The sequence below is a fragment of the Corvus brachyrhynchos genome, unplaced genomic scaffold (genome assembly GCF_000691975.1).
Source record: "Corvus brachyrhynchos isolate BGI_N302 unplaced genomic scaffold, ASM69197v1 scaffold544, whole genome shotgun sequence".
NCBI classification, from domain to species: domain Eukaryota; kingdom Metazoa; phylum Chordata; class Aves; order Passeriformes; family Corvidae; genus Corvus; species Corvus brachyrhynchos.
The window spans coordinates 1,586,547-1,600,049 of NW_008238325.1; the positions used below are offsets into that span (position 1 = coordinate 1,586,547).

The window sequence follows — 13,503 nt, forward strand, 5'->3', positions numbered from 1 at the left end:
ATTTGGAAAGCTGCTGCTTCTGTTTGCTTTTTTCAACTGTTACACTTCCAAAGAAAATTATTGCAGCTTCAAGGAAGAGAAATATTTCCAATGAGAGATTGTCAAAAACAGATTTAAATTGGATATTGGGAAGGAATTGTTCCCTGGGAGGGTGCAGAGGGATTGGGATGGAATTCCCAAAGAAGCTGGGGCTGCCCCTGGATCCCTGGCAATGCCCAAGGCCAGGCTGGACATTGGGGCTTGGAGCAGCCTGGGACAGTGGAAGGTGTCCCTGCCCATGGCACTGGATGAGCTTTAAGGTCTCTTCCAACCCAAACCGTTCCATAAAATGTAGAAATATTGGAGAAGGTGTGAACCTGTCCTTGTAGAAACCAACATAATAAGAAATCTTATTCTTATTTTGATTCATCTGAGCACATGGATGGCTCCTGACCCAAATTACTTCTTGGAACAAAATAAACCACAAGTTCCCACAGTGTCAAGAACAAGCATCGCAAAGATAAGAAGAGAAACAGTTATTTTTTCTTGTTAAAATACAGATGCACTTTTAAATCTTCTCATAACTGAAGCCTGAGAGTCCATTCCCTAGGAATATTTTTTATTCCATTAAAGCTCTCCCTATGCCTGCACACTCTGATGCATGAAAGCAAAGGTTTGGGATGTTATTACATTCCAACAGCTGCTTGCTGCTTTTCATTAAAAAGGGACAGACAGTGGAAATAACATTTTTAGGGGAAAAAAAACTACTCCAAAGCTGGAATATATTTTGATAACTGTGGTTATCAGGTATTTTACTTCTAGAAGTGAAAGGCTTTTTGACAAAGCAGCACAGGGGAATTGGGAGGGCATCACCATGGGATGGAGTGTGGAGTCACATCTTGGGAAATTCAGTCTTTGTCTGGGCAGGTGGGTTGGGAAAAATTTCAAATTCAAATGCTCCAGTTTTCCAGGATATTGAGAATTACCTGAAATTAGGGACTGGGAGCTTTGCAGCTTCCCAGACACATCACGTGCCAAAGAAAACGTCACAGTCAGCAAAAATATGCTCAAACTGCGGCAAGAGTCTACATGAAACCACTGAAGGAGGAATTCCATCCACTGCACCCTCCAGCTTCAGGTAAACTCAAGGATTTCAACATCCCCAGAAGCATCCAAGGCCAGCTTGGATGGGGTTTGGAGCACCTTGGGACAGGGGAAGTTGTCCCTGCCCATGGGGAATGAGCTTTAAGGTCCCTCCCAACCCAAATCCTTCTGGGATTGATTCCATGATTCCACGATCCTTGTCATTTCCTTGGTCTGATCCCATTTAAATTGTAACATCAGCTATTCTGGCACAACATCCCTCTCCCACCTGGATTTGATATTTTTAAGGGACAGCCCTGCAATCCACACCTGTGAAGTTAAATATTCTTTTTATTTACACTGCGAATTTGAGGGTAGAATAGTAAAGTTGAAAAGAGAAGCCTGGCCTGGCTCCAGGGCTGTATTTTCCTGTGACCACTATGAGCTCCTTACTCCTCATCCATAATTCCAGAAGGAGGGATAACGTAGGAAGCACAAGAAAAATCCTGCAAAATTTCTCTCTGTGAGGAGAATCCATTTGCCCTCTTCTCACACAGAAAATGTTTCTTCCATGGAAGGCTGAAGGTATTTGCTAAGCAGAAAAAGCTATTTCTTCCACAGAAGGCTGAAGGTATTTGCTAAGCAGAAAAAGCTTCTGTCCATCCCAACAATTGGAGTGATGGAAAATGTCGTGTCAGGAAGAAAATTTGCTGGTGTTCTCCTAATTATGCAAAAATGCTTCCTCATCACTGTGTTCACTCTGTTCAAACTCAGTTTCCAGCTCTAATTGTTCCTTTGGGCTCCCCACAGACTGGGACGCTGCTCCCTCTGTGCCATCCCAGCTCGGATCCCGCTGTCTCCAGAGCCTGCAGAGGAAATTCCAGGTTGTTCTGCAGTCAGGGAAGGTGGAAAGGAGCTCTAGCCTTGGTGCCCACACTCTCACACTCCTTCATTTTCCTGGGAAGAAGCAGCAGCACAAAGGGAATGATCATTTTCTACATCAGACTTGGAAGGGGGGACTAAACAAATCCACGTCTGGAATTTTTCAGCGAGAAGAAGGGAAGTTATAAAAGATACTGAATTAACAGAACATCTGAGGTTGGAGAGCAACAGATAAAGCAAAGTGAGAGCCCAGCCCCAGCCTGATCCCCATTCCCTGCACACCAGCATGGATCAGGACACTGGGTTAAAGCAGGACCCTGTTATCCACGCGCTCCCTTCATGAATCCGGGGCGTTGTGGAGGATACCTCTTGTCGATGGCAAAGGGAGGGAGCTGGGCTGGCTGAGGGCTGGGCATGGCAATAAATGGATTTTTACCCTGCTGTTGGCTCGGGCTGAGGCTGTGCCATCTGGAGCAGCAACTATTTCATGTGAAGAGAGCTCTTGACTGGGCTTGGATCATCCAGGGTTGGACTGGAAAGGTTTGTGAGCAAATCTCCATGAGGCTGCTCCCAGCCATGACTCCAGCAGGCCTGGGGAGAAGGGATGGGGATTCAGCCTCCTGGGGCTCCCAATCTGCCAGGGATACCTGTGCCCAGGGAGAGGGAAAAGTGCTGATATTCCAGCTAAATTTGGGGGGTTTTAATCGAGCCTGTAATTGAAAGAACAGCCCTTTATATTCCTGATAATATCAGTGGGACCCAGCTCCGGGCTGGAATAAAAGAGAGCTGCAGTTTAGCCAGTGAGGGCCCTGTTTAGCATTCCCTGCTGCCAGAAATTCCCATTGTCTCCAGCAGGAGCTTTGCCTGCCTAAAACAAAAGGAATTCTGAATAGGGACAGAAATAACCCAGCACAGTCCCAGGCTTTCCACCACTCCCCTCTCCCGGAGCCCAGCAGGGCCTGCAGTGGGCACAACCTGCCCTGTTCCTGGGAATTCCTGCCGATATCCTGCCTGCATCCCGAGACTCCCAACCACCACCGCCTGTAGCTCCACGGAAACCCTCATGGGAGATGATCTGGGAGCTCAGTTTGGGCAGGAATTTCTGTTATTTGGGGTAATATAATAATTAAATGTTATTATTGAAGTGTCCAAGGTCAGGTTGGAAGGGCTTGGAGCAGCCTGGGATAGTGGAAGGTGTCCCTGCCCATGGAACTGGTTGTTTTTTAAGGCCCTTTCCAACCCAATCTATTCCATGATTCCATATGACAATGACACATTCCAATGAGCAGAAAGGAGAAGAGGATAAAATGCAGGAGAGGGAAATGATTGCAGCTCCTGGGTTTGCCTTCCCCTGTGTCAGCAGCTGCAGTGGGTAAAAATCCCAAGGGAATGAAAAAAAAAGGAAAATGGATAGAAATAAAATCATAATCTGGAACCATCTCCAAGATGGGAATAATCCATACAAATGTTGTGTTTAATCAAGCAGCCAGAGCTCCCTCTCTTGATGGAAATCATCCCCAAACGGGGGATGTGGCATCCCAGCTGCTCCACTTCTCCCAAGGAAAAATCAAGTGGTGATTTATCATCCTTATCCAGGTGTCACACAAGCATGAGTGCATTTAGGGTTTGCTCCTGCTTCCCAAAGTGGGATGGGATTTCCTTGGAAGGTGCAGATGAGAACAGGATTCAGTTATCCTCTGGGAATGGAGAAAACAAGAAAAACCATTAAAACTCCCCGGTTCCCCCAGGATTTGTCTTTCTTATTTTTAAAGTCATTCTAAGACTTAAAAAAATTCCCTATTCTATAAAAAGTCATTCCATGAGTCTTTATTTTATTGTTCTGATTCATTCTCTTTCAAAATGCCATTTTCATTAAAGCCAAATGTTCGGGTTTCAATTCAAAGGCCCAATAAAAAATGGGACTTGTTTTTAAGTAGGAAAGAGAGATAGGGGGAAAGGAGGAAGGGGAGGAGGGAGGAAAAGAAGGGAGGGAGGAGGGGAAAGGAAAAGGAGAAGGAGAAGGAGAAGGAGAAGGAGAAGGAGAAGGAGAAAAAGAAAAAGAAAAAAGAAAAAAGGAAAAGAAAAAGAAAAAGAAAAAAGAAAAAAGAAAAAGAAAAAAGAAAAAAGAAAAAGAGAAAAAGAAAAAAGGAAAAGAAAAAGAAAAAGAAAAAAGAAAAAAGAAAAAGAAAAAAGAAAAAAGAAAAAAGAAAAAGAGAAAAAGAAAAAAGAAGAAGAAAAAGAAAAAGAAAAAGAAAAAGAAAAAAGGATTTTCCCCCCTTTTCCCCAATTCCCTAAATTTTGTTGCTGTAAATGAATGTTTAGGCCTTACACTGAATATCAAGGTAGGATATTATGCAGAATTAACGGAATTCGTGGTCAACTTTCTGCCTCCAGGAAAAAAATTCCCAATTCTTTGCCTATTTTTTCCTTCTCATTCATTTTAATTTTGCCATCCTGGCATTATAAATTGGATACTGTGATTTGTAACAATTTTGGAAATGAATTAATAGACCTGGGATTTGAATTTTTGTGGGGGTGCTGACGATTGAGCATAATATAATAACATATTACACAAGATATATATAAGTATAGATATATAGAGAGTATATTGCATCATATAATTATATATAATCATAATTTCACAGGGGATTTTTCCCTGAAAAGAGGAGCTTTTGTAGTACTGAGTATTCTTTTTTTCCCATTTTTCCCCATTTTTCCAATTTTCCCCATTTTTTCCCTTTTTGCCCTTATTTTCCCCTTTTATCCCTTTTTTCTTCCCTTTTTTTCCCTTTTTTTCCCTTTTTTTCCCTCTTTTCTTCCCTTTATCCCTTTTTCCTTTTTTTAACCTTTATTCCCTTTCTTTTGCCTTTTTTTTCCCTTTTCCCATTTTTTCCCCCTTTCTTTTCTCTTTTCCCCCTTTTTTCCTCCTTTTTTCCTCTTTTATCCCTTTTTCCTCTTCCCCCTGCCTTTTTCCCTCTTTTTCCCCCCACTTTCCCCCCTTTTTTCCCTCTTTTTTCCCCCTTTTTTTTCCCCTTTTTTCCCCTTTTTAACACTCTAGCACCCAGCTCTTCAACCAAACACTTCAAACACTCAGCTGGGCTGACTCCCAGCTGCTTCTTCACAATCCACCCTCAACATTTTGGGAAAAGATCCCAGATTCCACCTGCCCAGGCCTCTCTCCCAGGGATTTATGGAACGAAAGGGGATTGGAGCAGGAAAGGTTCAGGTAAGGCCATGTCTGTCTCTTCCCATTTCTCCCCTTTCTGCTGCATTACAGAGCTGACAGAAATATTGTCTAAAAAAATGGCTTCAGGCTCCAAATAACACCAGGAGCCTTCACCTGACAGACACAGAACGGGGTGGGAACATCCAGGAGAACTTCGGGACAGAAAAAACCCTCTGGAGTCCAGGAAGTCGGGATTAGTCACAGGCAGAAGTTCCATCACCTTAAACATCATCTCAGGCTCCAAAAGACTTCCAGAAAGATGCTTTTCAATGATTTTCAGATAAAAAAAATCTACTCTAAATTGGCACTTTTTTAATTTCTGGAGGGAGTTTGTCCAGGAAATCCAGGTTGAACACTTCCCTTAATCATCCCCTCCATGTTGGAGCTGCCAAAGCTCCCAGAATAGAAACTCAGCAGCTGGATGAGATTATTAAATCTTTTCCCGCCTTTTCCCAAGTGTTTAAAGGCAATGTGAGTGCTCCAGGTCTTCCTGGAGCTCCCAGGTCACATTTAAATCCTATTTATGGTTCCACAAAGTTTCATGAGGGAAATATGGGAAGAAAATCTCGGGGGGGAGATGTGGATCTGTTTGAAGGAAGAGGTAAATTCCCTGGTTTTGCTTAGCAGAGGGAAGAATTCTTGGAATAAATGCTGGGAAAGCATCAGTCAGAAAATAATCCCATAGGGAGATGTCCCGTCCCATTCCAGGTCAGGATTGAGGGCAGAGGTTGGATGCACAATAATTGGATTCATCCAGGGACATGGGTAAAAACCGAAAGTCCTCTCCAGGTGTTTTCCTCTGGAGCTCCCTGCTGCTGTCTGCTCTGCAATCACAGAATCATTGAGGTCTGGAAAAAACCTCCAGGAAAAGTCCAGCCTTCAACCAAACACCACATTCCCACCAAAGTGATCCCAAATGAAGCTCCTTAAAAAGTGAATTGTTTGGTGACCACAAAATCCTTCCCAGCTCGTTTGCAGCCTCACCTCCCAAAGGCAGCTCCATTATCCCCCTCCTCTCCCCAGACTTTCACCATTCAGCCAGGCTTGCAAATCTCCAGAGAATCCAGCACATTCCAGACACATTTTTCCCAGATTTTCGAAGGTGGTACCTCTGCTCTCCGTCACCTGAGATAACTGTTCCCCCTGGGCTTGTGCCCCAGCACCCAGATCCCAGTTCCCTGTTTCTCCCAAGGCAGGGCCATCCCTGCTCCACACTTTGCCCACTGCCAGCCTCCGGCTCTGCCAGGATGGACGGGATCCACCTCGGAAAAAAGCCAATTTGCTGCTCCTAAACCTTCCAGCTGGATCCTTCTGGAAAATGGCAGCGCAGGGAGGCTCAGCACTACCAAGGATTTTTTCCCTGCCTGCCCTTTTCCTGTTTTCCCAGCACTACTGCTGCTTCCAAAGGAGAAAAACTGTTCCTGCTTTGAGTTGGATGCAGAGGAGATGGACTTCTCCCGGGGCTGGGCATGGGACAAGTGGAGTAAATGAATGGGTAATTCCCATTATTTGGCTCTGAACTGATTCTGGAATGAGGAATAGATGAGTTGATGGCTGGAATGATGAGCAGAGAGGCTGATGCAATATTTTAGAGTAAAGCAGCCTCACAATGACATTTTCTTTGGCGAATAAATATTCCCCAAAGGAGAGTGAGGAGTGGAATTACCTGTGCTGGTTCCTACAGGCATCAGCTGGTTTTGCTCACAGATTTTATGAGGAAAACAGACTCTATCAACGTCTCTGTGAACTCCAAAACTTTAATTCAGTCAGAAATTGCAGTCAGCAACAACTCCATTATCTCCCCAACACCTTGGAGTTGTTCTCTCTGAGGATCTTGTCCTGGGAGACTGGAATTCATCTGATGAAATCCTTGTAAGGAACCATAAAATCAAACCTGCTGGAGAATTGGAGCTGTTAACATTTTTATTTCTTCACCTCTGGAACAATACTTATTTTTCAAACAGTGAGAAAAACCATCTCGGCTTATCATTCCTGATAGGAAAATCCCCTTTCCGTGGCATGCCTTAATCTCTTCCTTTGGAAACAAACCCGAACTCTGCTTACCTGTGAGTGGATCTGTGTTTTCCTATCTGTCCATCTCTTGGGGACTGAACATCTACAGCAGCACAAAAGTGAGGTGGGCCTGCAAATTTGGGGGAAGAATTGGATACTTCAGCAATCTTCCACCTTTCCCTGCAAGGCTCCTATTTCCAAGCCATTTGGGGCAATCCCACTGCTCCAGTGGGAAGATCAGAGCTTCCCCCTGACAGGGAGATGCTCTGGGTGCTTTGGGATGCAGGTGAGCTGTGTGGGGAAAGGATGATCGTACAATAATGACAAGTTTTGGCACTTCTGACAGCTGCAGTCTTTCATTAAAACAACCTTTGGATTCCAGGAAGCTCGACTGGTAAATTCAGCAGATCATTTGCTCCCCGGTCGGAGCTGACACGGATCGCAGCGAGCCGGGGGCTGCTGCAGCATTTTGCAATTATTTCTCCTGACACGTCCAAGGTGGCTCCGTGCATGAGAAACATTTAGGGAAGGTTTTTTTCTCTTTTCATTTGATTACAGGATTATTCTGCTCGATGGAGAGACTGAGATCTCGGAGTCTTCGGACTGCAGAGCTGTTTGGGGGAAGGACAGCAGCTCTCCCTGGATAAAAAGCTGCTGGAAGCACACCCAGGATCACAAAATCCCTCCCATTTCTAAGGATACTCCAGACTTCTATAAACAGGTCAATTCCTGCTTAAAACCTCTGGAAAACTGAAGATTTAATGGATGCATGTTCTGGATCTGCCCAAGGAGAAAGGAGTGGACAAAGTGTGACCCCTCCTCAGGGATTTCATTTGTCCCAGCAGTCACTCCTGAGGCCAGAGCAGGCTCCTCCAGGTCCATGACATTAATTAGGATCAGGATAATCATTGTTTTCTCCCATGTGGAGAACTTTGAGGATCTCTTCCATATGTTTAAGCTTCCCTCTCCCTCATAACTCACCAGTAAGTCCTTCCATCATTTACAAGGCCTAATAAAAATACAGAATTTTTTCATAATTGTTGGGAAGTTACAGCCCAATCGAATTTCCAGCACGATCCCATCACTGAGGAGCAACAGTTGCACAGCAATTTTTGATGCTGGGATTTCTATTTTTTTTCCCCATTTCCCATCATTTCCTGCGTTTTTATGGTAAAGGGTGATGTGAAATCCCCACCGTTCCTTTTTCCTTATTTCTTGGGAGTTAAATTTTTGTTTGATATCAAATTATTGCTTTATTATTCAAAGTCTGCCACTTTAAGTGGGCAGAGGTGAATATTTCACTTTTTGTCTCACATTTTGCAGGAAATTTTGGGGTTCTCCATGTTAACTTCCTAGAGTTTTGCCTTGGGTTTTTTTTAAAGTAGAGAGATTTTGAGTTTACCTTTTAAAAAATACTTTGGAGCTGCATTTCCCCTTCTGAGCAGTCTCAGTTCCCAGCTCACACAAATTCTGTAGTTTTACATTAAATCCTTCAATTCAGACAAGACGGGCCCTTGCCTTCAGATGGTTTCTCCTGCTTTTCCAAAAATAAATCTAAATTAAGTGCTGCTGTTGGGTCGGGAATGTCCCAGGCTGTCGGTCCTTGGGATCCAAGTGCCATCTTGTGTCCACACACTGCATTTCAGGAATTTTTCCCCTCACAAATTCCTCAAAACCGCAGCTCCTGAACGGCATGGAAATGCTTGGAGAGGTGTTCGTATCACTCAGCACTGGATTATTGGCAAATTGAAACACCAGAAAAGCCTTTTAATAATAAATAAAGCTGTAGATTTATAAATCTGAGCTGTTTATCCTATAAATTCTTGGGGTTTACTGTAAAATCCACTTCCAGTCCCTCCAGTGGGATGCAGGTCTGGCTGTGCCATTGCCATCCTCATTCCCCTCCCCAGCTGGATGATTCTCAGGGGAATTAGAGTTGCTCGAAATTTTTATTTTACCAGAAATTTTATTTTAATTTATTTTTGTTTTAACAGAAATCAGGAGTTGGAAATCGTAGGTTTGCAGGAAAATTACAGGGTTTTAACACCAAACTGCTCAGGAATTAAAAGCAGTTTTCCTGGAAAGGCATAGCTGAGATAAATTTAAATTTGGAGAAGCTGAAGAGCTCATATTGAGATGTTTATAAAGTTTTAAGATAAAAGTTTCAATATTTAATAATGGAGCTATATTTTAGAAGGAAATAGAAAACTAAACCAGAGTTGGGACCACATGGAATATCTGGGAGTCAGGATGTGCTCAGGTCCCAGGCATTGCAAAATCACCTCTCAATTACCCTCAACTTTCATGGGGGGGATCAAGATCAGAGCATTCCAGACTGAAAGAAGTCCAATTTGATTGATTAATTCACCTTTAATTGAGAACAATCCACCACAGGTACACCATGGCTCTACAAAATTCTGTGTCAGGATGAGCAGTAACAGGTTTATAACAAATAATCTCCAGAAATAAACGAATTACATTGAATGAAAGCCAAATCTCTGAAAAGAAGCCATGTAGGATGTGCTCTGCTCAGCTGGAATTTCTCTGCTGTTTCTCCCTTCTCTACACTCTGTTTTCTCTCATTTTGCCTGTATTTAAATGTTATATCCCTAATTTTATATCTCCATAACTGAGAGATTTCCTGAACTCTCAGGTGTGGTCCTGCTGCCCTATCAGAAAGGTAAAAACAACCTGGAATGCTCAAATTCCCATGAAATCCCCATTTCCCCAGTGGCTTCCAGGAGGTCTGGGCAGTGACATTCCATCCAAGACACTGCAGGATTCATGGAGAGCTCTCCCATCCCCTTTTCCCTTCACCTGAGTGAAATTAGACCGAAACCAAGGGAAGATTTAAAATAGAAATGAAGATAAAACTGCAAATTGTTTTCTCCCGGGCTTTATTGAGCATGCAAGGCACTGAGTAATAATCAGTGGAATAAAGTCTGCTCGAATTCCAAACACAAGCAGAGAGACACAAGCCACCACACATTTTCCAAAGGCAAAAAAGCATCTGGAGTATTTGCTTTCAAACCATTTAATCTTTTACCTCTGCAGAAAAGATGTTTTCTCTCTGTTTATATACCCAGCACAATAATAAACCTTTTTATCTGAGGGGGGAAAAAAACCATTTAAAATGTCTTACAATTAATCCATAATCCTTTTAAGAGTCCTTCTAAATCTCTGGGGATTAAAGGAGCACTCGTTACTCACTTTGCAGGGTCACCAAGAGGAGCTGGGTTAATGGCAATTAATCAGCAAGGAATGCACATTCCCAGAGCGTTTATTCCTTCCAGGATCTGAAGGAAACTGTGAGGAAGATGGAGAGGAGCTGGGGAGACAGGACAAGGGGGAATGGCTTCCAACCGACAGAAAGAAAATTTAGGTTCATATGGAAGAAATTCCTCCCTGTGAGGGTGGGGAGGGGCTGGGATGGATTTCCCAGAGCAGCTGTGGCTGGCTCTGGATCCCTGGCAGTGCCCAAGGCCAGGCTGGACAGGGCTTGGAGCAGCCTGGGACAGTGGAAGGTGTCCCTGCCCATGGCAGGGAATGAGATTATCTTTAAGCTCCCTTCCCACCCAAACCATCCTGTGATTCCATGATTCCATTTACATGACTCTGCTCACTTCCAGGGCGTGCACATGGGAATATTCCCAATGCAGCTCCCCTTCCCAATGAAAAAAAAACCAGGCAAAGATCTGAGAACCCACGAACACCCTGAGCAGCTTTGCTGAGTGCTCCAGCACTTCTCCTCGGCTGCCTTGGAGCAGCACTCCGGGTTCATTTGCAGCGACACCAATCCCATCCCTCCACGTGCAGAACAGGTGCCCCAGATTTGTCTCATTCCCTTTTCCTGCTAAATCCTGCCAAAACGCAGCTCCACGTTCCCTGCCCTGAGCTGGAGTGACAGACTGACAGGTGCTGTCAGCGAGGGGCCGGCGACAGCGGGATGCCTTTGGCTTTTCCTGGGATTCAATGAGGCACAAAAGCAAGACAAAGCAGCAGCACGGGCAGCTCCAGGAGGCCTCTGGCAAAGCAGCCTTGCAAAATGCACAGTTCCAGAATGTTTGATTGGGAAGCAAAGAGCGTTGTCTGAACAGTTGTCTTTAATTTGCTGTCACAGAGCTGGTGTTCTCACTGCTTGGGGAGTGGGTGCTAGCAGGCCCTGACCTTGTGGTTTCTGTGAGCTTCGGGGTTTATCGTGAGCTTTGTGGTTTATTGTGCTCAGCAATCTGAAGCCTACAACCTCCTAGAGGTTAAAATGTGGCTGAAAAAACATAATTTAGCCACTGTAGCACAGAGCTGCGGCTTAGCATCTACTGCCGCTTCATTTAAGTGTTTGTTTGCATGCTGAAAATGCTGATTACAAAAGCAGTAACTCCTTCCACCAGCTCAGAGAAACATTGCGGGGTTGGGAGGGACCTTAAAGCCCATCCAGTGCCACCCCTGCCATGGCAGGGACACCTCCCACTGTCCCAGGCTGCTCCAAGCCCCAATGTCCAGCCTGGCCTTGGGCACTGCCAGGGATCCAGGGGCAGCCACAGCTGCTCTGGGCACCCTGTGCCAGGGCCTTTCCACCCTCACAGGGAGGAATTCCTTCCTTTTTCTATTCCAACCCTGTCCTCTGGCAGTTGGAAGCCATTCCCCATTGTCCTGTCATTCCATCCCTTGCCCAAAGTCCCTCTGTATCAGCCAAGCTGTAAAACACAAATGCTGGGACCCTCCCTGGCTTAATTCCCGCTGGGTTTCACTGCTCCTGAGCTTGAAGTAACTCATCCTTGAATATTATCCAGCTTTCCTCCCTCCAGGGCTTCATCCCAGGGTGCTGAACCAAGCAGATCAGTTTATCAGCTCAGTTATTATCAAAAGCAATAAACAGTGCTGCTTGCATTGTAAATAAAGGGGGAAAGCAGCAGATAACATAATCTCCTACTCAAAAAATGAGAGAAAACTGCAATTACAGTTGCTCCTGCCCAGTCCTAATCCTTTGAGGACTAATGAGCCTCCAGCCATCCCATGTCCCTGCAGGAACAGCCCAAAAGTGCCAATGTCCAGCCATGCAGACAGAGGTTCAGGATAGCATTTAACAGCACATTTTTCCCATTATCAGTTGGGTTTTGTGTCTTTTTTCCATAAAATTCACACTTAAACTCCAGCCATCAGCTGCTTCCCACTGAAGGGTGGCAAGGAATCTGCAAGGAATCAGCAAAGGCAACCTGTTTCCTGGGAAATCAGCATGTTCTGTGAGGGAAAGAATGGATGAAAAGAAGAAATCCTCACAAGAGATGGCAAAGAAAATTCCTTGTTACTCCTCCTACATTGCAGAGCTTGTTCAGTCTCTCCTGGATGAAACGTTAAACTCGACCTTTGTGTTCCTGCCAAGGTCGGCGAGTGCTGCTCCTGCAACTCAGACTTGCCTGGGGCCTGGTTTACCTCACACAGCAAAAAAAAATCATATAAAGAGCCTTAAAACTTCAGGAAAATGAGGGGAAATTAAAAAGTTTGGGCCAGTTCTCCATCATTTTCATTTTTCCCTGCTCTTCCATCCATCTCGTGGGAGCCCTTTGTTTGCAGGGATGGAAATGTGGGTTTGGAGAGGCTGTGGGAGGTGCTTCCCAAGGACAGGATCCTGCCCAGGATTCTGCTCCAAACCTGCCCTGTCCTCCATCACCCTCCAGCATTTATCCCTCTGGATGTGTTATCCTTGTTATTTTTTGTCAAAATAATGGAAAACTGTGTTACATCCCATCCTCCAAAGCAGCTTCCAATGGGTTACATCAGCCAGTCCACGCCTAAGTTGAAAAGTGAATTTCTGTAGCCAAAGCAGGACACAAAAACATTCCCATGCTGAGCTGAACACAAGATAAACACAGCCCAAGGAACTTTGATAAAGAGCTGCACTCCAAAACCATTTTTTATATTTAACTAGGGCTTCATAATGTCATTAAAAATTTAGGTCAAGCACGCGATGTCCAAAGGTTCTCAAGGAACACAAGGATAACATTATCTGCCAGGAACTGATGTCCGCTGGTGGGTAGCAGCAGGTAGCAGTTAATTGAAAAGTGCCTTATCTCTAATTATTCTGCTCCATCCTCCTTAGCAGCCCCAGTAGAGTGAATACACAAGAAACAGCCTTAAATGCTCCTTAGCCTGATGTAAAGAGGATATTTGGGATGGTGATACTCTCATTTCAATCCATGTTTTCCAGAGGCTGCTCTGCAAACCCCTTTTTTTAGGCTGTATCCGTGATGTTTTCTGAGTCATTCCCAGGCCTACACATTCCATGATGTTGCTCCCACAAATATAAAATTTAATTCAACTTT

At 44.5% G+C, this 13,503-nt stretch overlaps 1 long non-coding RNA gene across 1 annotated transcript in view; it reads left to right on the plus strand.

Annotated features, from left to right (window-relative positions):
- The first annotated feature begins 11,721 nt into the window (after positions 1-11,721).
- The window catches only part of LOC108446796, an 11,813-nt gene continuing 10,031 nt past the window's right edge, over positions 11,722-13,503 (plus strand). The window contains exon 1 of the long non-coding RNA XR_001862098.1: positions 11,722-11,865. This is a non-coding gene — a long non-coding RNA (uncharacterized LOC108446796). The remainder of the gene's footprint in view (positions 11,866-13,503) is intronic.